This window comes from Phocoena sinus, chromosome 13 (genome assembly GCF_008692025.1).
Source record: "Phocoena sinus isolate mPhoSin1 chromosome 13, mPhoSin1.pri, whole genome shotgun sequence".
NCBI classification, from domain to species: domain Eukaryota; kingdom Metazoa; phylum Chordata; class Mammalia; order Artiodactyla; family Phocoenidae; genus Phocoena; species Phocoena sinus.
In genome coordinates this window covers 36,642,991-36,668,261 of record NC_045775.1, presented here as the reverse complement: position 1 = coordinate 36,668,261, position 25,271 = coordinate 36,642,991, and the positions used below count along the sequence as shown (strand labels likewise).

Genomic DNA, 25,271 nt, shown 5'->3' with positions numbered 1-25,271 from the left:
TTCACTTTTAGAGTAGGAGGCATGAAGTGATAATAGGATATGTGTAGATGAACTTTTCATTGCAATTAAGTACTGTAAGAGAACTCAAGGAATATTTTTTCAAATATACCATTTATAAGAAAAGTAACTGGGAAAGATATTTTCCCTAATAGTCTTTTCATGTGATTCTCACTTTCCAACCAGAGAATCGCACAGACCCATTGGTCCTCACCCTTCTTTCATCTAAAACATTAACCAGCCCACAGAGTTGGCCAATATGAAGGTCTTTAAAAAGCACAACTATACTTTCCCTGACAATCTAGTATCTCTAAAGTCTTTGGCTTCTCACTAAGGAAACTTGGTGCTTGGTTTTGGTTTTCTTTAAAGTAATTTGAATAAAGTATCTCCAAATTACAATAAATGTTAGGTTATTGAAACCCCATGGTTTTAGAAAAAAAAAGGTAGAAAGTTTCTCATGGGAAGGTGTTCTAGGCTAGCTTAAAGAGCAGGTCTGGCAAATGTTCATCTCAGCACAGAGTGCACAGATTTGAGGGAGGGAGTCTGACAGGACTTCATACACCTAGGTAGTGAAGATTTTAAGTTATCTTATGGGCTTTACTGTAGTAAATACTGACTCAGCTTCCAAATCACTAGATGGAATTGTAAGAAATTTGTTAATGTTTCTCTTTCCTTCAGTATCTCATTTTGAGACAGGTGAAGTAGCCATTCAACTCAGGTGACCTCTGAAACATCATAGAATTTAATATTGTTTAAGAAAAAATAACTTCTAGCAATATCTAACTTGGTAAAGTTATAAACACACAGTAAACATCCATGATACTGCTATGCACATCCTATCTGAGCTGAACTACTCCCTTTGGTAGACAGAATCCATATTCTCACATAAACTGAAAATGCTAAACTGTAAATAGCTTTCCCACAATTTGCTTTTTGATCTGATGCCTCCAATGATTTCATCATAATTTAAGCAGACTATAATATCACAATTGATGTTCACCAGAATGATGCCCTCTAACTGTTCCACAATCAGTTTTCTTCTCAGTCTGATTCTCAATCTCTTTTTAAAGCAGAAAAATTCTTAAACATGCAATGGGAACACATGTAGGGTTATAATGGCCATAAGTGTCACTACAGTGTTTACAAATGCTATGGAACAGAATAGTCTGACACTGAGCAAAGATAACTTCATTTTCTGACCCTTTGATAAGAATCTGTCCTTCATCACAGCCAGTCTCCCTGCCCTTTCAAAGAGAGGATTAGTAAGGAGTCCAGAAGTTTTTCATCTTTTCTATTCATTCTCCACATTAACTCCTTTTAGTTTTGTTGTTGTTGTTTGCTAATGGATTTTGTGAATGAGGACCTTTTCCCACTCGTTTTTGGTTTTCTTTAAGACTTCTTTTCTGTCTAGTGATTCTAAAACCTCTCCTAAACTTCCTGGAGCTATACTACCTTCTCCGTTCTTGTACTCACCATTTTTTTTTAACACTTGAAATATATTATAATTTTATTTTTCAACTATGCCTCAATAAAGCTGAAAAAAAGTCACTTACTAAGCGGTCCTGAATCTCGCAGGCATGAACCTGCCTTAGCATCCCCCTACTGTACTGACTCATTGGTGTCTGATGAGAAGCATGGCCGAGGTGCCACTGTTGGGGTAAATCTAGAAGGCCCCAGCTGGGAGTCATGTGTCAATTACATCCCCTCCAGCCGTGGATCTGATCCTTGTGTTCACCTTTACACTAACCCTTGCTCCATGCCTCTTTGCTGTGATTCACATGTGGCCCGAACATGCTGCCAGGTGGCATTTTGGGCAGATGTGCCATCTTAAAGCTTCTCACCATGCTGTATGATTCCATGGAGGAAGGACCAGAGGTAAAAGTTCATGTTTAGCTAATGTTTACTTTGTTCTTGTTTCCTTCAGTTTTTACCCCCCGCCTCCTAATTACCACCACCCTCCATCCCCTGCCCCCAACCTTCTAGTTTCTATCATATCAAATCTGGACTAAGCTTGGGCTGTTTGCTTGCACTCCTACTAGAATAAGGTGATGCTGGGATTGCACAAGATGTAAAAATAACATTAACATTCGGACATGAACAACTTTTATGGATTTTGGAAAGAATGTGAGAAGAAAGCAAGCTTTTCTGTATCTTTCAATACAAATCTGTCTGAGAGAACAACAGAACTCTTGCTTCTCCAACTCAGGGCTGAGCTGGTAATTATATATTTCAGAAGAATACCACATACAACTAAAAAAATCATAAAAAACCTACTAGCGTAAAAATGTGACATGACATGAAGCTCAATATAAAGTTGTTCAATGCACATACAGTAATTGCACCAATTACATTTAAAATATTTATTTGCTTACCAAAAACCTCAAGATATAAAAGGCTAATTATCAAAAATGACACCAGTGAACAGTTTTACCCAAGCTAATCAAAAACAGAATAATATTAATAGTGCAAAGAAATGAAAAGAAACTTCAGTTTACATTTTGAATTAAAGTGTCAACGAAATAAAACAGCAAATTCATCAGCCTTGTTGTTCACATACATGGCTTCAACATTTGAAGAAAATACAAAAAGCCTTTTCCGCCTTGATAATCACTTTGACTCTCTGGAAATGTTTGAGAAAGGAAACTACATCAAAACTTCCATGTGTTAAGATAGGTTAAATTAAATGCATAATTCAAAAACATGTTATAATTTTTTAAAGAACACACAAGCCTAGTTAATGGTTACCACTCTGCGTACCATGATAAGATCGACTTAGGGGTCGTGGGGTCCATTTTTGTTTCCAAACACTACATAAAGTGTATTACACAAGACAGTTCTTTTTGGTACCTTTTACACAATATTTCTTTCAGAGTTTTTCAGGCCTAAAATTAAAGAATTATGCACGATGACACTAAGGGGGCGATTTACTGAAATGACTGACATTCTCCACTGACAGCTTGAGATTGGATTCAAATTCCTCTGCACTAGTACAATTTGATCTCTATGAACAATTAAATAATGGCACATAGACGATCATAGTCATGTTAGTTAAAAACATCTCTGCCTACATTTATGCTTTGACTTAAAGTGAAGAAATATGAAGACACTGTCTTTTGCCATGAGAAGTGATCACTATTTGAGAGAATTGCTGCAACTCGCCTGCAATGAGCAGAGGCAATGTTTCATCAGTACCACTATCTCAACAATGTGTCATTATCTCTAGTTAGTCCACTTTATCATATTGTATTCATATCCATCATACCCACATAATATAGAAATGTTAACTGATCTCAGGTATGATACTAAAATCTTTCCAGGTTCATGGGGAAAAAGTATAACTGCAGAGTCACAGTGATGTTCAAATACAGAAACATTTCTGAATCATACCAGAAATGTTAAAGGTTACTTTTAAATGAAGGATATTTACTTTTTTTTCTGAGAAAAACACAGAATATTTCTACAATTTTCAAAATTCCTAAATTCCTTTAGAAATATTTTACTCCTTCCCACCAGGTAATAAATAAGAAAGAATATTTTAAAAGTTTGTCTTTTTAAATGTTTCTAGGACAATTTTATAAGTTAGGTATTATTTCCTTTAGCTTGAAAGCTCTCTCAGCTCATCTTTGCCCATCTAGCTCCTACTCATGTTATAAGAACTGGCTTAAGCTCTTTTTCCTCCATCGTACCCTCACTTACTTCTCTAGCCCATAACAATACTCCTCTCCTTCGAATAACTTCAATATAATCCATCCCTTATTTTAGTATATAATTATATATCTTCTCTTGTATTATTTTTCAACTGTTTTATATTGTGCCTTTGACTTTCCAGTAAATTGGATAATTTGAACTCCCTTACTTCTTACCCTCTCCATGCCCTACACAGTGCCCCAAAATCTATCTAACTGATTGAAATATCTTATTTTCACTAGTGTTTTCTAAAAAATATTAAATAGCCTAAATCTGGCAAATTAAATGGAAGAGCACCTTCAATATACTCATGGGAAATAATTTAATTGGAAGTTCTTTGAAAAGTATGATGGATGCTGAACAAAAATAAGGTAGTATGACATTTGTTGACTGATATACTAATAGTTATTTATATCCATAGTGTTCTATGTATGCGTTTTCTGCCAGTCTGTCTCTCCTGCCCATTTTACTGTCAGTCCTTTCAGAGTAAGGATTAGGTGTTCTTGTCTTATGACCCATTAGGCTTACAGCCATGCCATGAACACAGCAGACACTCAACATGAGCCTTTTGCTTGAGAGTCATCCATGGGTAATTGTATGTTCTGTTTATTCAAAGAAACAATAACTGTTTCATGCACTGGATGAAATCCTTTACCAAACCTTCCCTGAGCCTCAGTGCAGCTGGGTTCCAGCGTGTCACTTCCTTTTGTGCTCTAGGAAGACTGGACCCAAGGGTACCCCACCCCCAACCCCTGCAATCCTCCTGCACAGTAGTTCAGACACATATTTCAGGCTTGCCAACACCCCGATCAGAGCATGCCTTATTTCACAAACAAGAGAATTTGTGTAAAGAGAAGGTCAGAGACTTCTTACAAAGTCACACACATAATCACAGACACACAATGCAGGGAAGCAGAAGGAACGCTTGCTGACGACCAGTCTTCTTTTCAAAGACCTAGATCACACTCATTCCTTAAATTATAATAAATGTGGATGAAAGACCTGTACCCTGTTCAGCCCCAGGAAACAGGAGATCAGGAAGACACTCAGCTTAGACTCAGCACAGCTGCCTTATGCCACCAGTGCCACTAGCAAGCACTTGAGACAATTCAAAGAGCCCTTTATTCCTTTCTACCAGATGAGCCTCTATTTCCTCTACACCCTTATTTTCTCTCTGCCCATTCTTTGCTTACCCTTTAGGTTTGTTCTCATCTATTCCTGAGGCCTGCCTATACCACCCGTGCATTATTCAGACTGGCGCTCAAGATGATTTTTAGCCCACAAAGGTATAAAAGTATGTCCCCTTATAAATATTTTCCATTAATTATTTTTGTATAGGAGGCAGAAAAAATACAAACGAGTGTATCATTACCAATATACTATGTCTTTATGATAAAACACAAACTATTAAAGAGGTATGGAAACAACACAAGCCTTTAAGAAGAGTACGCCAGAGAAGTCTTTCACCCAAATTCTGGGATGCCAGCTGGCAAGATGGGTAAGGATAGCTCAGTAGATGCCAGGAAGGTTACACTTAATACTGGTACAAGGATGGTATTTCGCTTCTAAAGCTCTGGTTCATGTCTGGCATGAGACAAAATACAATATTAAAAAAATTCATAACAGTATAACTTAACTCTATAACAGGAACAACAAATGATGGCCAGATGTATGTCTGAATCTACTGGTTTAGGTGGGTTGTTTTTTCAAGGTTAGGGCTATGCTATCATCTCAGCTGTGAAAAACTTGCTGCCCCTAATACACGGCAAGTCATGTTTGCCGAAGTAACGAACCAGACTGAATGGGCTCATGAGACCATATTCCCCTATAATTCTTTGAAAGGAACTTATAAGAGTAACATTAGAAAAGAATGTAGGCAAGCATGAATTATCTATGGTAGAATCTAGAAAAATTAGAAGTGAAGATAGAGAAATAACTACTGCTTTACTCTTGAATGTGAACTTACTGAGGGAAATGCTGACATTTAAAAAGATATTTGTATTTTCATACCATTACTTGGAAGATTCTTTAGGTTTAGAAGATAATGTGTGAGATAAAGGAAGCAACACACAAAAATCACTCAGTGTGTTTCAAGATCAGAAGTGACATGTTCACCAAAAAAAGGAGGGAGGCATCGCTCGATGAAGCCAGAACAAGTGGCCTTGGTCACTCCATGTCAGGTTTACACCGCACACAACAGGCATATGGAACTAATTAGTCCACGAGGTGGAGTGAGCTGGGCATGTTCAAAAGTTTTGGGGAAATGCATGGCTGACAGATTAACGTTGGGATATTAAAGGAAGACTGGAAATATCTCTAATCTTTTCAGTGTTATCATCACAGGAGCAAAGTATGCCCTCCACACAGTACTTCTTGGTGATTCTATTAGGGACAAAAACATGAGGTGAACAATGGCACTATTAGTAGTAGTAATAACAGCAGAAGCAACTAATTTTTACCGAGATGCAGGCACTGTATTGTGTGCTTTATTTATGTATGTATGTATGTATTTGGCTGCACCGGGTCTTAGTTGTGGCATGAGGGATCTTTGCTGCAGCATGTGGGATCTAGTTCCCTGACCAGGGATCAAACCCAGGCCCCCTGCATTGGGAGCACGGAGTCCTAACCACTGGACCACCAGGGAAGTCCCTGTGCTTTATTTATATTATTATATTTAATTCTTACAACATTTCTATGAGGACGGTATCTCCAGTTCATGCATGAGGAAACTGAGGTCTACAGGAGTTGGGTAATTTGCCCAAGTCACTGAGCTAGTAAATGGCAAAGCCAGGATGTGAAGCCAGGCTTATGTTTTGCACCTGTAGGCTAAATAGGCAGAGGAGTTCAGGCTCTCAGATATTCAAAACAGTACCTTCCAAAGCAAAATTCTACATTGAATGGGAACGAAATCATAGAAGATATTTCTTTGTATTACATTGTTACAAATGATGCTTTAAAAATACTAAGAACCACTGATCATTTCAGTTATGACGGTTCTATTTAAAGTATTATTTCTATTCCATTTCACCAAAAGTCATATTATTGATAGTCATATAGTCATATTGTCTGTTTGATGACACATCAATAGTAAAATGACTTTTAAATTGTCTGTTGCTTAACGTGACTATTCAAAACCCAGGTATTAAGTGGATGGATGTGTGTTCCACAAGGAAAGCTCAGTTTTCAAACAGGCGGGAAATGGATGCTCAGTGGGTACTTGGTCGCCGCCTCCCACCGGGTGAAAAGTCAAGACTGCAATAAAATCACATCCAATCCCCGGGTCAACCAAGTTGGGCTGGGGGATAGCTGTTCAGACAACCCAAAACATGAATCAATCCTAAATATTTACAAATACATTATAAGTTTTTAAGTTATTCTGGCATCCTTAGATAATTCATAAAATTAACTCCTATCCCCAGAGGACCCAATCAACCTCTATTAAATGAGGTTGCCCTTAGAAATAGGTTGAAGAGAGTAAAATAGCCCTAAATTGAAATACCTCCATGGATAGTCCTCAACATGGGTAATCTCCATTTGGATTATTGAAGGTTGAGTGACTACAGATGGAAAAACTAAGCTTACATATGCGTGATCTGCCTTCCCCACATAGTATTAACCAACAGGGTGGAGTTAAATAAGGGGCTTTAGGCTATCATTAGTATACAAATATTCAACCACAGAAAACAGGAGCTGGTGTTGAAAGCCACCCTACCATATATAACCATACCACTGCTACCGCTACACTTGTATAGTGCTTTCTATGTACCAGGCACTATTCTAAGTGCTTTCATGTTTATCAAGTCATTTATTATAACCCATTACAATCTTATGAAGTAAGTACCATTATTATTCCCATTTTATGGATGACGAAACCGAAGCACGGAGATTAAGCAATTTGCCCAGGTCTACCCAGCTAGAAAGTGGCAGAGTTGTGATTTAAAGCCATGCAGTCTAGGGACTTCCCTGGCTCTCCAGTGGTTAAAACTCCATGCTTCCAATGCAGGGGTCACGGATTCGATCCCTGTTCGGGGAACTAAGATCCTGCATGTTGCTCGGCCACAACAATAAAGCGCCAGCATCTGTTCTCTTAACGCACTACACTAAACTGTCCATAAGAACTGAATAAAAACCCCCGGGAACTCTGAAGGATGATAGTGCTGTCTGGGTAACAGGCAAACCATAATCTATCCACTACCTTAATCAAAACACACTGGAAGTTGGGATGAACAAAATAAACTAATAGCTTCCCCACCAACTAGTCATTTCAGTCAGCTTGACCTGAATTAGCTTTGTTAATATTCCACGTTGGCTTTGGGAATATTACCCAGTCTATCTAGTCTTGATTGGAATATTTCTTGAATATCAAAGGATAAGTCTTGGTTGGTTTTCTTGTGTCTTGCTGCCTCCATGTCAAAAACCCAAAGGAAATAAATGTAATTCAGGATATAATGAAAAGATCAAACCTGCCATGAAACAAACCATTTGGGGAGCTAATCTGGCAGTTCAGACAACCCAAATCTCCACCCTTGGGGGCTTGCTCTTGCTAGCGACTACAAACGTGTTCTTTCTACCCCTCTGCCAGCTAAGAAAGCAAAACTGGCTGGCCAAGGCTTCTGCCACTGACCATATGTGCTGGAGTGGGCGAAGGTCAGGGAATGGCAGAGGCAATTAATCACGCGATATTGGGAGGGTATCTCCTATTTGTCTACTTTTCTTATGGATCAAAAAACATTTCTCCTGGAAGGACCTACACAGCTGACACACGGACAGTCAGGCTGCCTAAGATCTCATGCCATTGTTTTATAAGAGAAAAAAATCACAAATTATATTGCACCCTACAATTTTGTTTTAGAGGAGGATTTCCTTTCCCTTAAGAGGTCTTGGCTCCATGTGAAAGATAATAGACGTTCTATCTGTGAGGAACTAGAATAAAGGCATAGTGTTTTGCCTTGGATTCTCATTAGGAAAGCTTTCATTTGAAGCAGATGGCAGAATTTTTGGCTTCTCATGACACAGTGAAGTAACTTTAGTTTCTTTCCTCCTGTTTTTAACCTGGAATAATGACTGCAATAGGAGAAAGACAGTCTTTTAGATTTCATGGGGGAGTTCTGTGGATTCTCCTCAAATCTTGGGACAAAACACCTTATCTCAAATAGAAATTGAACAGTATTGACTGATAGCCTGACTTTCCTAACACTGCCTTGAATCTGAAACAGAAGAGAAATATCTGTCAAAAGACACAGTTTCTGCCTTCCAGGAGGTGAAACCATAATTGAAAAGAAAGTAGATACAGTTTCACACACAAACACATAAATACGTATATAAATGTGAGAACACTTTAATATGGTGGCTTCTCAAAAACAATAGAAACTCTGTAAATAAATGGGAGACTTAGTATTATTTTAAATAACCCCTGTCGTTCTGGGTTTAGGATTGCTAATAGGTGTCTGTTAGGTCAAATCTGACGTAGGAAGAGGTCTACTTTTGCTAAAACACCTTTAAGTAAAGAGGTCATTGGATAGCTCAGAAAAAGAATTAAACAGCTTATATATATATTAAAATTTTAAAAGGGAAACTTGCTATTTTAGGCTGAAGTTAATATGTGTGGAGAAGGTAGAGAAAAGACTAGTTTCCTAATGAAAATGGAGACCTGAATAATATTTCTTTAAAACTAAACTAACATTGGGAAAATCCTAATTAAAAAAAAAAAGGATAATAAAAAACCAAAAAGCATTCAGTGAAAAAAAAAATTCTCCTGACAGACTAATAAGGACTTTAATATGATAATCTGGTGTTTATCTGTGCTTTGCTTGTGCAATTGCAGTTTTCTCAGCTATTATGCAAGAGCTGTAAAATGAATACCTAATTGACTCCTGGAGAAAAGTATTACTACTGAAATGACTTAAGCAAACACATTCCGAATTAACAAAGTATTTTAAAATAATTTGAACTGAAAAATGAATGACAGCTAAATGACTGCCATTAACCATCCTACAGGTGCCCCCGGCCATGGCTCATTTTGTTTTTATCGAACACCCACCAGCCGTAGGCCAGCTTCAGCCGCAGTATGTCAAACACTTTGGTAACTTGAATTTTTCCCTCTCACCTGCCAAAATTGCCTGTGAACTTGCAATACTACTCTATCTACTGCTAGGTGAACTCAAAACAGAGAATGTCCTCGGCTTCCGTTTCTAGAGAGAGGTAACGTGCTTCAGTTGTTTGAAATAGGGTAAGTAAAATGGAACAAGAGGTAGGCACATTGGCCTCAACAATTATTTAGGCAGGAGACAAAATCAAAGCTGGAGAAGAGCTGGAAAAGGCAACTGAACTCTCTCCTGCTTGACATTAAGAAGTTTTCTGGACGTGGATCTCCAATTCGTAGAAGTTTATATATCTTTTCTCTTAAACTACATAGGAAGTGTATATAGAAGGATATAGTCAGTACATTCTCATATAATTTTAGGAAGAACTTCTTTTATTCTATGAGATAGTATTTTTTAAAACCATAAAGAGAAGTGTTGAGAGAGTTTGGAAATAGGGAATAGAAATGTTCCAGCCAGAAAATAAATCTGGACCATATTGACTACTTCCAAAGCATCCTTCTTTAAGCCTTTTCGTGTCCCACTCCAGTCAGGTTCTCTGCTCCACCTGGGCAGCTGCCTCCGTGGTCGCACAGAGACTCTGTGGAGCCGAAGCAGGCCACCTCTCAGACATTCAGCTCTTCCCTGGGGCTGGTTGTTTGCAACCATTCTCCAAGCTCTTGCAGACTTCCTGGGTCCTAACTCTGGTAATTCTGTTTTTTCTGGCTTAGAGGCACCTGGTCCTAATTCTGGTAACTCTGTCCTCCTGGTTATTATCCTTTCAACCACCTGGCTTCTCATTCTGCCTGCCGTCTTCAGCTGCTCTGGCTTAGGCTTGCCTACTAGCCTGTACTACTATTTCTGGGACCTCCAATACTACTCAGTTTTGTTTCCAAGGTCCAGCTTCTTATCTAGTATGCCGAGCCTTTATTTCTGCACTTCTGGACATAATACAGGTGCATCCGAAAGTAATTTGCCAAAGTGTTAAGTGATGACTTACATGTGGCAAAGTCAGTTCCACTGCAGGGAACGCCAGCTCCACATTGGATATTCTACTGCTTTAAGTCACTTGGCCAGTCTAGTGTATTGCATCTTAATAATACAACAAATGACCACAGTAGGTTAGAATCCTAACCTCTTCTAAGGAGCAGCCCCAGCTATATAATCCTGGGATTGGAAGGAATCATATTAGTTCAGCTTCTTCTCTGCTTTTAAAAGCATTATTCAGCATGACTAGAATAAAAGTCATGTTTGGAATCTTTATAAAGCAGAATTCTGATCAGTTTCATTTCCTGAATGAGAATCTTGAAAGCTTCCCAATGCCTGCTGAGCTACAAAGTGAGGGGTGCAAGCCTGGGATGTGCAAGATGAAGCATGGAATACAGGAAGAGAACACTGGAATATCTATGTTTATTTACATTATTATCCTGTTACATTTCTTTTTTGTATATTTTTATAGAATATATAATATGTCGATATAGTAGTGCACATATAGTTTATTAATAAATGAATATACATATGCTGGGGTAAATATGCAAAAAAATTTACGGCTATAATCAAAAATGTTTGGAGGACAGTGGCTTTTAGGACAATGATTACCCCTTAGAGCAGCATTTAAGGTACCTCACAACATGCCTTCAACCTGCCTTTCCTGCTACCTCACTCACAAATATTACCCCAATCCGGGCACCCTATGCTCCATTCACACTGAAGTACTGGACTGGAAGTTCTATGACGGCAGGAATCATGAACATCTCACTCACACTTTGGATACCCAACCCTTAGCACATTGCATAGCATCTACTAGACACTGAAGATATATTTACTAAATGAATGATCAGTTAATAAAACAAGCTTTGTAAGCACATTGTGCTATTTCATGTATCTGTACCTTTCCACTTATTGTGCTGTTTGGAATGTCCTTTCTTTCAGCCTCAACCCGGGGAACACCTATAAAACTAGATTTCTTCATCAATGCCTCTACCCCTACCATATAGTTACTTATGTCCTATTTCGGGCTCCCATACATCTTTCTAATTATTTATAATACATGTTTGTCTTCTTTAATATCTCTCTGTATCCTCAGATCCTGGCATGGTACTTATTAGCACATTGCAGGTGCTTAATAAACACTGTGGGATGATGTGTAAGTGAATTTCTAAACAATTATTAATCTTTAAAAGGCATTAGAATGTTTCTGCTTCTAATGATGATCAAAAACAGTACAAGACTTGACCCCCAACTGTAAATAACTGGACTAAATATATGAAACCACTGCTTTCAGCTACTAGACAACAGGACTGTGATCTCCAGGAGAAGGGAGAAAAATGCAGTGAGTCCTAATATCACTCCAAGCAGAACATGGATGACTTGATGAGTTGAGGAGGTAGAGATGGAATTAGGGGAGGCTAAGGTGGCTGGAATTTGCAGGAGAGAATAGCAGAGAGGACAGAGCAATGCAAAAGCAGAGATTCAGAAATTTATATAGGGTCCCTCTTGAATCCTTGCCTGAGCATTAAGCTGTGATTCCATAGAGTGACTCCATGAGGCTGGGCAAAGAATGTCAGGCTGCAAGATGTTCCAGTTCCATCTAGGCATAGTGGAGAGATATTACTGAATACTGGAGGCATTCAGTGAAAATGCCAAAACATAAGACAGTAGTAGGGCTTAACTAGCCATAAAGGCTACTCTAGACATGCCCAACAAAGCTCAAAAACAAAAACAAGCCTTGAAAGAATCAAGCTGAACCATAAGCAACCGAACTGAATCTACTAAGTGAAAACAAAATTCAGACCTTCAACAATGTAATGTTCACAACATCTTGCATCCTCAAAAACTTACTAGACTTGCAAAGAAGAAAAAAATGTGATCAAAAACAAAAGAAAATTTGATCAATAAAACAGACCCAGAAATGACAAATAGATTTAGCAGAACAAGAAGTCATAAAAAGATATTACAAACATATTCAAGGATTGAAGGAAAACATAAAAATAATGAGAGAAATGGAAACTATCAATATAAAAAAGGAACCAAATAAACTTTTAAAGCCAAAAATATACTACGTCTGAGATTTTTAAAATTTACCAAATGGAGCTTAAAATCAGATTAGTCAATGGCTGAAAAGATTGGTAATAGTAATTAAAAGCTCACCAAACTGAAGGAAAGAGAGAAAAAAGGATGAAAAAAATTGAACAGAGCTTTGGTGATGTGTGGGACAATATCAAGTAGTCTAACATACACATAATTGAAGCCCCAAAAAGGACTGGGGAGAGAACTGGGTGAGAAATATGTTCCAAGAAATAAGTCCCAAATTTGATGAAAATTTTAAGCCAAAACATATATGAGGCCAGCAAACCCCAAGCAGGATAATTACAAAGAAAGTCATATTAAGGCACATGATAATCAAATTACTGAAAACCAGTAATAAAGAGAAAATCTTTTTTTACACTTAAAAATTTTTTTTATTGAAATATAGTTGATTCACAATGTTGTGTTAGTTTCAGGTGTACAGCAAAGTGATTCAGTTATATATATGTTCTTTTTTAGATTATTTTCCATTATAGGTTACTACAAGATATTGCATATAGTTCCCTGTGCTGTACAGTAGATCCTTGTTGGTTATCTATTCTATATATAAAAGTGTGTATATTTTAATCCCAAACTCCTAATTTATCCTTCCCCCTCCCTTTCCCCTTTGGTAACCATAAGTTGCTTTTCTATGTCTATGAGTCTATTTGTTTTGTAAATAAGTAAGAGAAAATCTTAAAATCAGCAGTTCCCCTCCAAAAAGACACAGTATATTCAGAAGGACAAAGATAAGAATTACCACTGACTTCTCATTAGAAATAATACAGTCCAGGGAACAATGAAATGACCTCCTTAAAATGCTAAAGAAAAAGGCTATCAAACTAAAAGTCTTTATCCAGAGAAAAATTTAAAGAAAAAAATACCATTTGGGCTTCCCTGGTGGCGCAGTGGTTGAGAGTCCGCCTGCCGATGCAGGGGACATGGGTTCGTGCCCTGGTCTGGGAAGATCCCACGTGCCGCGGAGCGGCTGGGCCCGTGAGCCATGGCTGCTGAGCCTGCGCGTCCAGAGCCTGTGCTCCACAATGGGAGAGGCCACAACAGTGAGAGGCCCGTGTACCACAAAAAACAAACAAACAAACAAAAAAACCCCATTAACCTAAAATTCTATGTCCAGTGAAAAGAAACTTCAATAATGAAGGAAAAAATAAAGCCTTTTCCTGACAAATGAAAGATGACAGAAGTGATTGCCAGCCAACCCGCATAATAAGAAATGATTAAAGAAGGTCTTCAGGTGAAAGGAAATTATATTACATAGAAACTCAGATCTATATAAGTGAATGAAGAGCACTGGAAATGGTAAGTATATGGGTAAGTATAAACATTTTTCTTGTTTTTAAGTTACTTTGAAAGATAACTGTTTCTGTTCTTTTCCATGGAAATCTTTAGTAAAAGGTGAAAGATTTATACAGCAGAAACTAACACAACATTGTAAAGCAACCACAATCCAATAAAAATTAATTTTAAAAAAGATAATCATTTAAAGCAAAAATAATAATAATGTATTGTGAGGTTTATGACACATGCAAGTAAAATGTACAATACCAATAGCATATAGGACAGTAGAAAGAGTGGAAGTACATTTTTGAAGGTTCTAACATTATATGCAAAGTAGTATAAGACTATTTGAAGGTAGATATCGGTTAATTTATATAGTTTAAACCTTAGAGCAAACACTAACTTTAAACAAAGAGTTTAGTCACTAAGCCAATAGTTGGGAAAATGGAATACTAAAAGATAATTACTACAAAAGAAGACAGGAAAAAAAGGACCAAATGCGACAAGCAGAAAACAAATAGCAAGTTGTAAACTTAAGCACAACCTTATTGACAATTAAATTCAGTCCAATTAAAAGCAAAATTTGTCAGTGGGTTCAAAATCCAAGATCCAACTGTATGGCTGTCCATAAGAAATGTACACAAAATATGAATTGGTAGATAGATTAAACATAAAGGCTGGAAAAAGATATACCATACAAACACTAATCATGAGAAAATTAGAGTAGCTATATTAACATCATACAAAGTAGACTTCACAAAAGGAATATTACCAAGAAAAAGAGGGACATTTCATAAGTATAAAGGAATTGATTCATCAAAAAGACATAACAATCATTAATATGTATGCAACAAATATAAGAGCTTCAAAATACATGAAGGAAGAATGACAGAAATGAAAAGAAAAATAGACAAATATGTAATTATAATAGGAGATTCTACAACTCCTCTTTCAGTAATTGATAGAACAAGTAGGCAGAAAATTAATAAGGATGTAAAAGAGAAGAATAATACTATCAACCTACTTGATTTAACTGACATTTACAGAACAATACATCAAACAATGGCAAAATACATTTTTCTTTCAAGTTCACATGGGACATTCACCAAAAGAAACCATATGAATGACCATAAAACAAGTCTCCATGAATTTAAAAGAATGAATTATCCAGAATCCATTCTCTGACCAAATTAAAATTAAGTTAGAAATGGGTAACATAAAGATGTCTTGAAAATTAAACACCACATGGCTAAATAATTCATAGGTCAAAGAATAAATCACAAGAAAAATTAAAAATATTTTGAACTGAATAATTAAAATATATCAAAATTTGTTGCATGTATAGTACTTAGGAGGAAAATTTGCAGCTTTGAATGCTTACATTAGAAAAAAAAATGTTTAAAATCAATGACTTAAGCTTTCACTTTTGGAAGCTAGAGAAAGAAGAGCACATTAAAACTGAAGTAATTAGAAATAAGGAAATAAAAAAGATAAAAGTAGAAAGCAATGAAATAGAAAAGAGATAAACAATAGAGAAAATCAATGAAATCAAAAGCCAGTTCTTTGAAAAGAGCAGTAAAACTGATAAACTTCTAGATGGACTGACTGCTCAAGAAGAAACAAAAGAAAGAAATGAAATACAAATGTTGGGAATGAAAAAGGAGACATAGCTTCAGTTCTTATAGACATTGAAAGTGTAATAAGGGAATATTATAAATAAGGAAATTTGGAAAATAAACCCATGAAAAGGAAAAATTCCTTGAAAGACACAATTGTCAAAATTGACACAAGAAGAAATAAAAAATCTGAAGCCCCCTGTCTATTTAATTGAATCTGCAAATAAAAACTTTTCCGTAAAGAATACTCTAGGCCAAATTCCCTAGTGGTCCAGTGGTTGGGACTCTGTGCTCTCACTGCCGAGGGCCCAGGTTCAATCCCTGGTTGGGGAACTAACATCCCATGAGTGGTACAGCTGAAAAAAAAAAAAAAAAAAGAATACTCTAGGCCAGATGACTTCACTGGTTAATTTTATCAAGCATTTAGGGAAGAATTACTATCAATCTTATACAAATTCTTTCAGAAAGAGAGAAGAGGAAAGGACACTTGCCAATTTATTTTATGAGTCTAGCAATACCCCGATACCAAAACCAGACAAAGAAACTACAATAAAGCTTCAAGAAAAATATAAACCATTATGAGTACTGTGAAAATAGATGACATAATCCTTAGCAAAATAATAGCAAATAAAATTCAGTAATATCTAAAAATGATACTATCTTATGACAAAATGGGGTTTATCAGGAATAAAAGGTTGGACTAACATTAGAAAATCAAATGTAATTTACCATATTAACAAAACAAGAAAAGCAATATAATTGTCTCAAAAAATACAGGAAAGTGGTTTGACACAATTCAACACATATTCATGACAAAATTTCACAACAAACTAGAAATAGAAGAATACTTCCTCTTTTGATAAAGGGCATCTACAAAAACCCATATACTTAATATCACAGTTAATGGTGAGACTAAATGCTTTCCCTTAAGATCAGAAACAAGACAAAGATATCCACTTTCAACACTTCTATTAAGTGTTGCACTAGAGGTCCTGGCCAGCACAATAAAGCAAGAAAAAGAAAAAGAAACCAAGGCATACAAACTAAAAAGTATGAAGTAAAACTATCTCCATTCATACAAGATAAAATCTTGTAAATTTAAAAACCTATGAGACATGCTCTCACTCCCTCTTGCGAGAGTACCAGAATCAGAACTAACTGCTAAACAATGATCCACAGGAAGATGCCGGAACTCACCAAAAGATACCCCACATCCAAAAACCAAGGAGAAGCCACAATGAAATGGTAGGAGGGGTGCAATCACAATAAAATCAAATCCCAAAACTGCTGGGTGGGTGACTCACAAACTGGAGAACATTCACACCAAAGAAACCCACCCACTGGAGTGAAGGTTCCGAGCCCCATGTCAGGCTTCCCAACCTGGGGGTCCGGCAATGGGAGGAGGAATTCCTAGAGAATCAGACTTTGAAGGCTAGTGGGATTTGATTGCAGGACTTTGACAGGACTGGGGGAAACAGAGACTCCACTCTTGAGGGCACACAAAGTAGTGTGGGCTTCAGAACCCAGGGAAAGGAGCAGTGACCCCATAGGAGACTGAACCAGACCTACCTGCTAGTGTTGGAGGGTCTCCCGCAGAGGTGGGGGGTGGCTGTGTCTCACCGTGAGGACAAGGACACTGGCAGAAGAAGTTCTGGGAAGTACTCCTTGGCGTGAGCCCTCCCAGAGTCCACCATTAGACCCACCAAAGAGCCTGGGTAGGCTCCCGTGTTGGGTCACCTCAGGCCAAACAATCAACAGGGAGGGAACCCAGCCCCACCCATCAGCAGACAAGTGGATTAAAGTTTTACTGAGCTCTGCCCACCAGAGCAACAGCCAGCTCTACCAACCACCATTCCCTCCCACCAGGAAACTTGCATAAGCCTCTTAGATAGCCTCATCCAACAGAGGGCAGACAGCAGAAGCAAGAAGAACTACAATCCTGCAGCCTGTGGAACAAAAACCACATTCACAGAAAGATAGACGACATGAAAAGGCAGAGGGCTACGTACCACATGAAGGAACAAGATAAAACCCCAGAAAAACAACTAATTGAAGTGGAGATAGGCAACCTTCCAGAAAAAGAATTCAGAATAATGATAGTGAAGATGATCCAGGACCTCGGGAAAAAAATGGAGGCAAAGATCGAGAAGATGCAAGAAATGTTTAACAAAGACCTAGAAGAATTAAAGAACAAACAAACAGAGGTGAACAATACAATAACTGAAATGAAAACTACACTAGAAGGAATCAACAGCAGAATAACTGAGGCAGAAGGACAGATAAGTAACCTGGAAGACAGAATGGTGGAATTCACTGCTGCAGAACAGAATAACGAAAAAGAATGAAAAGAAATGACAGCTTAAGAGACCTCTGGGACAACATTAAATGCAACAACATTCGCATTATAAGGGTCCCAGAAGGAGAAGAGAGAGAAAGGACCTGAGAAAATATTTGAAGAGATTATAATCGATAACTTCCATAACAAGGGAAAGGAAATAGCCACCCAAGTCCAGGAAGCGCAGTGAGTCCCATACAGGATAAACCCAAGGAGAAACACACCGAGACACATAGTAATCAAACTGGCAAAAATTAAAGACAAAGAAAAATTATTGAAGGCAGCAAGGGAAAAATGAAAAATAACATACAAGGGAACTCCCATAAGGTTAACAACTGATTTCTCAGCAGAAACTCTACAAGCCAGAAGGGAGTGGCAAGACATATATAAAGTGATGAAAGGGAAGAACCTACAACCAAGATTACTCTACCCGGCAAGGATCTCATTCAGATTCAATGGAGAAATCAAAAGCTTTACAGACTAGCAAAAGCTAAAAGAATTCAGCACCACCACACCAGCTCTACAACAAATGCTACAGGAACTTCTCTAAGTGGGAAGCACAAGAGAAGAAAAGGACCTACAAAAACAAACCCCAAACAATTAAGAAAATGGTAATGGGAACATATATATTGATAATTACCTTAAACGCAAATGGATTAAATGCTCGAACCAAAGACACAGGCTCGCTGAATGGATACAAAAAGAAGACCCTTATATATGCTGTCTACAAGAGACCCACTTCAGACCTAGGGACACATACAGACTGAAAGTGAGGGGATGGGAAAAGATATTCCATGCAAATGGAAATCAAAAGAAAGCTGGAGTAGCAATACTCATATCAGATAAAATAGACTTAAAAATAAAGAATGTTACAAGAGACAAGGAAGGACACTACATAATGATCAAGGGATCAATCCAAGAGGAAGGTATAACAATTATAAATATATATGCACCCAACATAGGAGCACCTCAATACTTAAGACAACTGCTGACAGCTATAAAAGAGAAAATCAACAGTAACACAATAATAGTGGGGGACTTTAACACCTCACTTACATCAATGGACAGATGATTCAAACAGGAAACACAGCTTTAAATGACACAGTAGACCACATAGATTTAATTGATATTTATAGGACATTCCATCCAAAAACAGCAGATTATACCTTCTCAAGTGTGCATGGAACATTCTCCAGGACAGATCACATCCTGGGTCACAAATCAAGCCTCAGTAAATTTAAGAAAATTGAAATAGATCAAGCATCTTTTCTGACCACAATGCTATGAGATTAGAAATGATTTACAGGGTACAAAACACAAACACATGGAGGCTAAACAATATGTTACTAAATAACCAAGAGATCACTGAAGAAATCAAAGAGGAAATCAAAAAATTACCTAGAGACAAATGACAATGAGAACATGACGATCCCAAACCTATGGGATGTAGCAAAAGCAGTTCTAAGAGGGAAGTTTATATCAATACACTCCTACCTCAAGAAACAACAAACATCTCAAATAAACAATCTAACCTTACACCTAAAGGACCTAGAGAAAGAAGAACAAACAAAACCCAAACTTAGCAGAAGGAATGAAATCATAAAGATCAGAGCAGAAATAAATGAAATAGAAACAAAGAAAACAATAGCAAAGATCAATAAAACTAAAAGCTGGTTCTTTGAGAAGATAAACAAAATTGATAAACCATTAGCCAGACTCATCAAGAAAAAGAGGGAGAGGACTCAAATCAATAAAATTAGAAATGAAAAAGGAGAAGTTACAACAGACACCACAGAAATACAAAGCATACTAAGAGACTACTACAAGCAACTCTATGCCAATAAAACAGACAACATGGAAGAAATGGACAAATTCTTAGAAAGGTGTAACCTTCCAAGACTGAACCAGGAAGAAATAGAAAATATGAACAGACCAATCACAAGTAATGAAACTGAAACTGTGATTAAACATCTTCTAACCAACAAAAGTCCAGGACCAGATGGTTTCACAGGTGAATTCTATTAAACATTTAGAGAAGAGATAACATCCATTCTTCTCAAACTCTTCTAAAAAACTGCAGAGGAAGGAACACTCCCAACCCCATTCTACGAGGCTACCATCACCCTGATACCAAAACCTGATAAAGATGTCACAAAAAAAGAAAATTACAGACCAATATCACTGATGAATATAGATGCAAAAATCCTCAACAAAATACTAGCAAATAGAATCCAACAACACATTGAAAGGATCATACACCATGATCAAGTGGGATTTATCCCAGGGATGCAAGGATTCTTCAATATATGCAAATCAATCAATGTGATACACCATATTAATAAATTGAAGAATAAAACCCATATGATCATATCGATAGATACCAAAAAACGTTTTGACAAAATTCCACACCCATTTATGATAAAAACTCTCCAGAAAGTGGGCATAGAGGGAACCTACCTCAACATAATAAAGGCAATATATGACAAACCCACAGCCAACATCATTCTCAATGGTGAAAAACTGAAAGCATTTCCTCTAAGATCAGAAACAAGACAAGGATGTCCACTGTCACCACTATTATTCAACATAGTTTTGGAAGTCCTAGCCAAGGCAATCAGAGAAGAAGAAGAAATAAAAGGAATACAAATTGGAAAAGAAGAAGTAAAACTGTCACTGCTTGCAGATGACGTGATACTATACACAGAGAATCCTAAAGATGCCACCAGAAAACTACTAGAGCTAATCAATGAATTTGGTAAAGTTGCAGGATAGAAAGTTAATGCACAGAAATCCTATAAACTAATGATGAAAAATCTGAAAGAGAAATTAAGGAAACACTCCCATTTACTATTGCAACAAAAAGAATAAAATACCTAGGAATAAACCTACCTAGGAAGACAAAAGACCTTTATGCAGAAAATTATAAGACACTGATGAAAGAAATTAAAGATGATACAAACAGACAAAGAGATGTACCATGTTCTTGGTGGAAGAATCAATATTTTGAAAATGTCTATACTACCGAAAGCAATCTACAGATTCAGTGCAATCCCTATCAAATTACCAATGGCATTTTTTACAGAACTAGAACAAAAAAATCTTAAAATTTGTTTGGAGACACAAAGACCCCAAACAGCCAAAGCAGCCTTGAGGGAAAAAAACGGAGCTGGAGGAATCAGACTCCCTGACTTCAGACCATACCACAAAGCTACAGTAATCAAGACAATATGGTACTGGCACAAAAACAGAAATATAGGTCAATGGAACAGGATGGAAAGTCCAGAGATAAACCCACACACATATGGCCAACTAATCTATGACAAAGGAGGCAACGATATACAATGGAGAAAAGATTGTCTCTTCAATAAGTGGTGCTAGGAAAACTGGACAGCTCCATGTAAAAGAATGAAATTAGAACACTCCCTAACACCATACACAAAAACAAAGTCAAAATGGATTAGAGACCTAAATGTAAGACCGGACACTATAAAACTCTTAGAGGAAAACATAGGAAGAACACTCTTTGACATAAATCACAGCAAATCTTTTTTGATCCACCTCCTAGAGTAATGGAAATAAAAACAAAAATAAACAAATGAGACCTAATAAAACTTCAAAGCTTTTGCACAGCAAAGGAAACTATAAACAAGACGAAAAGACAACCCTCAGAATGGGAGAAAATATTTGCAAATGAACCAATGGACAAAGGATTGATCTCCAAAATATATAAACAGCTCATGCAGCTCAATATTAAAAAAACAAACAACCCAATCCAAAAATGGGCAGAAGACCTAAATAGACATTTCTCCAAGGAAGGTGTACAGATGGCCAGGAAGCACATGAAAAGCTGCTCAACGTCACTAATTATTAGAGAAATGCAAGTCAAAACTACAATGAGGTATCATCTCACACCAGTTAGAATGGGCGTTATCAGAAAATCTACAAACAACAAATGCTAGAGAGGGTGTGGAGAAAAGGGAACCCTCTTGCACTGTTGGTGGCAATGTAAATTGATATAGCCACTATGAAGGTTCCTCAAAAAACTAAAAGTAGAATTACCATATGACCCAGCAATCCCACTACTGGGCATATACCCAGAGAAAACCATAATTCAAAAAGACACATGCACCGCAATGTTCATTGCAGCACTGTTTACAATAGGCAGGTCATAGAAGCAACCTAAATGCCCATCGACAGATGAATGGATAAAGAAGACGTGGTACATATATACAATGGAATATTACTCAGCCATAAAAAGGAACGAAATTGAGTCATTTGTTGAGACGTTGATGGACCTAGAGTCTGTCATACAGAGTGAAGTAAGTCAGAAAGAGAAAAACAAATATTGTATATTAACTCATATATGTAGAACCTAGAAAAATGGTACAGATGAACTGGTTTGCAGGGCAGAAATTGAGTCAGAGTTGTACAGAATAAACGTATGGACACCAAGGTGGGGAAAGTGTCAGGGGTGGTGGTGTGATGAATTGGGAGATTGGGATTGACATGTATACAGTAATATGTATAAAATGGATAACTAATAAGAACCTGCTGTATAAAAAAACAAATAAAATAAAATTCAAAAATTATAAAAAATTAAAAAAGAAAGTAATTATTATTATTTTTTTTTGCGGTACGCGGGCCTCTCACTGTTGTGGCTTCTCCTGTTGCGGAGCACAGGCTCCAGACGCGCAGGCTCAGCGGCCATGGCTCACCGGCCCAGCCACTCCGCGGCATGTGGGATCTTCCCAGACCAGGGCACGAACTTGTGTCCCCTGCATCAGCAGGCAGACTCCCAACCACTGCGCCACCAGGGAAGCCCGAAAGTAATTATTGATATGGTAAAAAAAATCCTATGAAATCTTCAAAAAAGCTATTAGAATTAGTAAGTGAATATAGCAATGTCCCAGCATTCAAGGTCAATATACACAAAATCAATTGTATTTCTATGAGCTAGCAATAAACAATTGGAAAATGAAATAAAACTACAATACCACTAACAAAAGCAAATTTTAAAAAAACATAAATAATGGGAATAAGTATGCACACTATAGTGGATGAACAAGACTCGTTTACTAAAAACTATGAAGACCTGTTTACTGAAAACTATAAAACATTACTGATGGAAATTAAAGAGGAATTAAATAAATGGAGTGATATATTATGATTATGGATGGAAAGACTTTTAATATGTCAATTCTCTCCAAATTTATCTATGGATTCAATGCAATTCCAATTAAAATAGCAACAGGCTTTTGTGGGAATAGAGATTGTCAAGATGATTGTAATATTTATATGAAATTCAAATAACCTAGGATATCCAAAACAACTTTTGAAAAAAGAGAACAAAATTAGATGACTTACACAATCTGATTCCAAAACTTATAAATCTATAATAATTAAGACAGTGTGGTATTGGCATAAGGATAGACATATAGGTCAATGAAGCAAAAGAGAATCTAGGAAGAGATCTGAACACTTATGGTCAATTGATTTCCAACAAAGATGCAAAGGTAATTCCGGGGCGGGGGGAAGGATAGTCCTTTCAACAAATAATGCCATAACAACTGGATATCAGTATGAAAAAAAATGAGCTTTGACCCTTATATCACACCATATTAATAATAAAATCCAAATGTATACCATTCCTAAACGGAAAAGACAACAATTCATACTTGTAGATGAAAACATAGGAGAATAAGATTCATGATGGTAGTGTGAGCAGAGATTTGTCAGGACACAAAAGGCACTAGCCAAAAAAGAAAAAGGAAATAAAAAAGACAACTTAGCCTTCATCAAAATTTAAAACTTTTGCTCTTCCAACAACACTATAAAGAAAACGAAAAGGCAAGTCCCAGACTGGGACATATTTGCAAATCATATATCAGACAAATGACTTGTTTCCAGGTTATATAAAGAACTCTTACAATTTGATAAAAAGAAGGCATACAATTCAACTAGAAACTACACAAAAAAATTTAAACGGAATCTTTACACTTCACAAAAGAAGATATACAAACACATAAAAGATACCAACATCAGTAATCATCAGGGAAATGAAAATTAAAAGCATAATGAGATAACATTACAAAGCCACTATAATGGCCATAATTAAAAAGAGTGATCTTACTAAGTATTGGTGAGAATGTGAAGCAACTGAAACTCATACATTGCCAGTGGGAATGTAAAATGATACAACCACTTTGAAAAACAGTTTGGCAATTCCTTAAAGGGTTAAACATATAGCATATATATCATATTGACCCAGCCATTCCACTCCCAGGTATTATCCAAGAATAATGAAAACTTATGTCCATAAAGATCCTGTACACAAATGTTCATAAATGTTCCTAACAGCTTGATTCACAATAGCCTCAAAATGGGAACAATCCAACTGTTGATCAACAGGTGGATGAATGAACAAATTGTGGTGTATACTCATACAATGGGATACTACAAAATTTTAAAAGGATGAATTACTGATACACAACAATATGGATAAATCTCAAAAAACAATGACTTGAGGGAAAAAGGTACCTACAAAAGAATACATTCTATATAATTCCATTTACATAGAAATCTAGAACAGGTTAAACTAATCTATAGTGATAATTACAGAGATCTGTAGTTTCCTAGGGCTACGACTGGGACCAGGGCTTGGGCATGACAACAAAGGGACATGAGCAAACTTTTCAGAGTAATGGAAACTTTTTATAACTTGACTGGAGCAGTGATTCCATAGATCTATACATTTGTTAAAACTCATTGAAATGTACATTTAAAATGGGTACATTCATTGTATGTAAATTGTACTTTTATAAAGTTGACTTTTAAAAGTTAAAAAAAAGCATTAGATATAAATAAGTGGAAGTTTTCCTTGCCATCTACCATACTAAGAGGAATGAGAAAGCAAGGCCATTTTGAAACCAAAATGAGTCACTTTGTAGTTTATCTTGGATTATACTTTATCTTTACCTTTGCCTGCCTGGAGACTGTGGACTTTGCTAGAGAATGATTTATATAAATAACCCCACCATCTACCATACTGTTCAAGCCAATGACTTAAAAGTCATACTTGATTCTTACCTTTCCTTCACCATCCCCCTCACACAACCAATCCATCACCATGTCCCCATTTGAATTCCCAAATTATATCTAGAATTCATCTATTTCATGCCATTACTATTGCCGCCA

General features: G+C 36.8%; 1 protein-coding gene across 1 annotated transcript in view; it reads right to left on the bottom strand.

Moving 5' to 3' along the window:
• The window catches only part of CAMKMT (calmodulin-lysine N-methyltransferase), a 419,096-nt gene that overhangs the window by 108,981 nt on the left and 284,844 nt on the right, over positions 1-25,271 (bottom strand).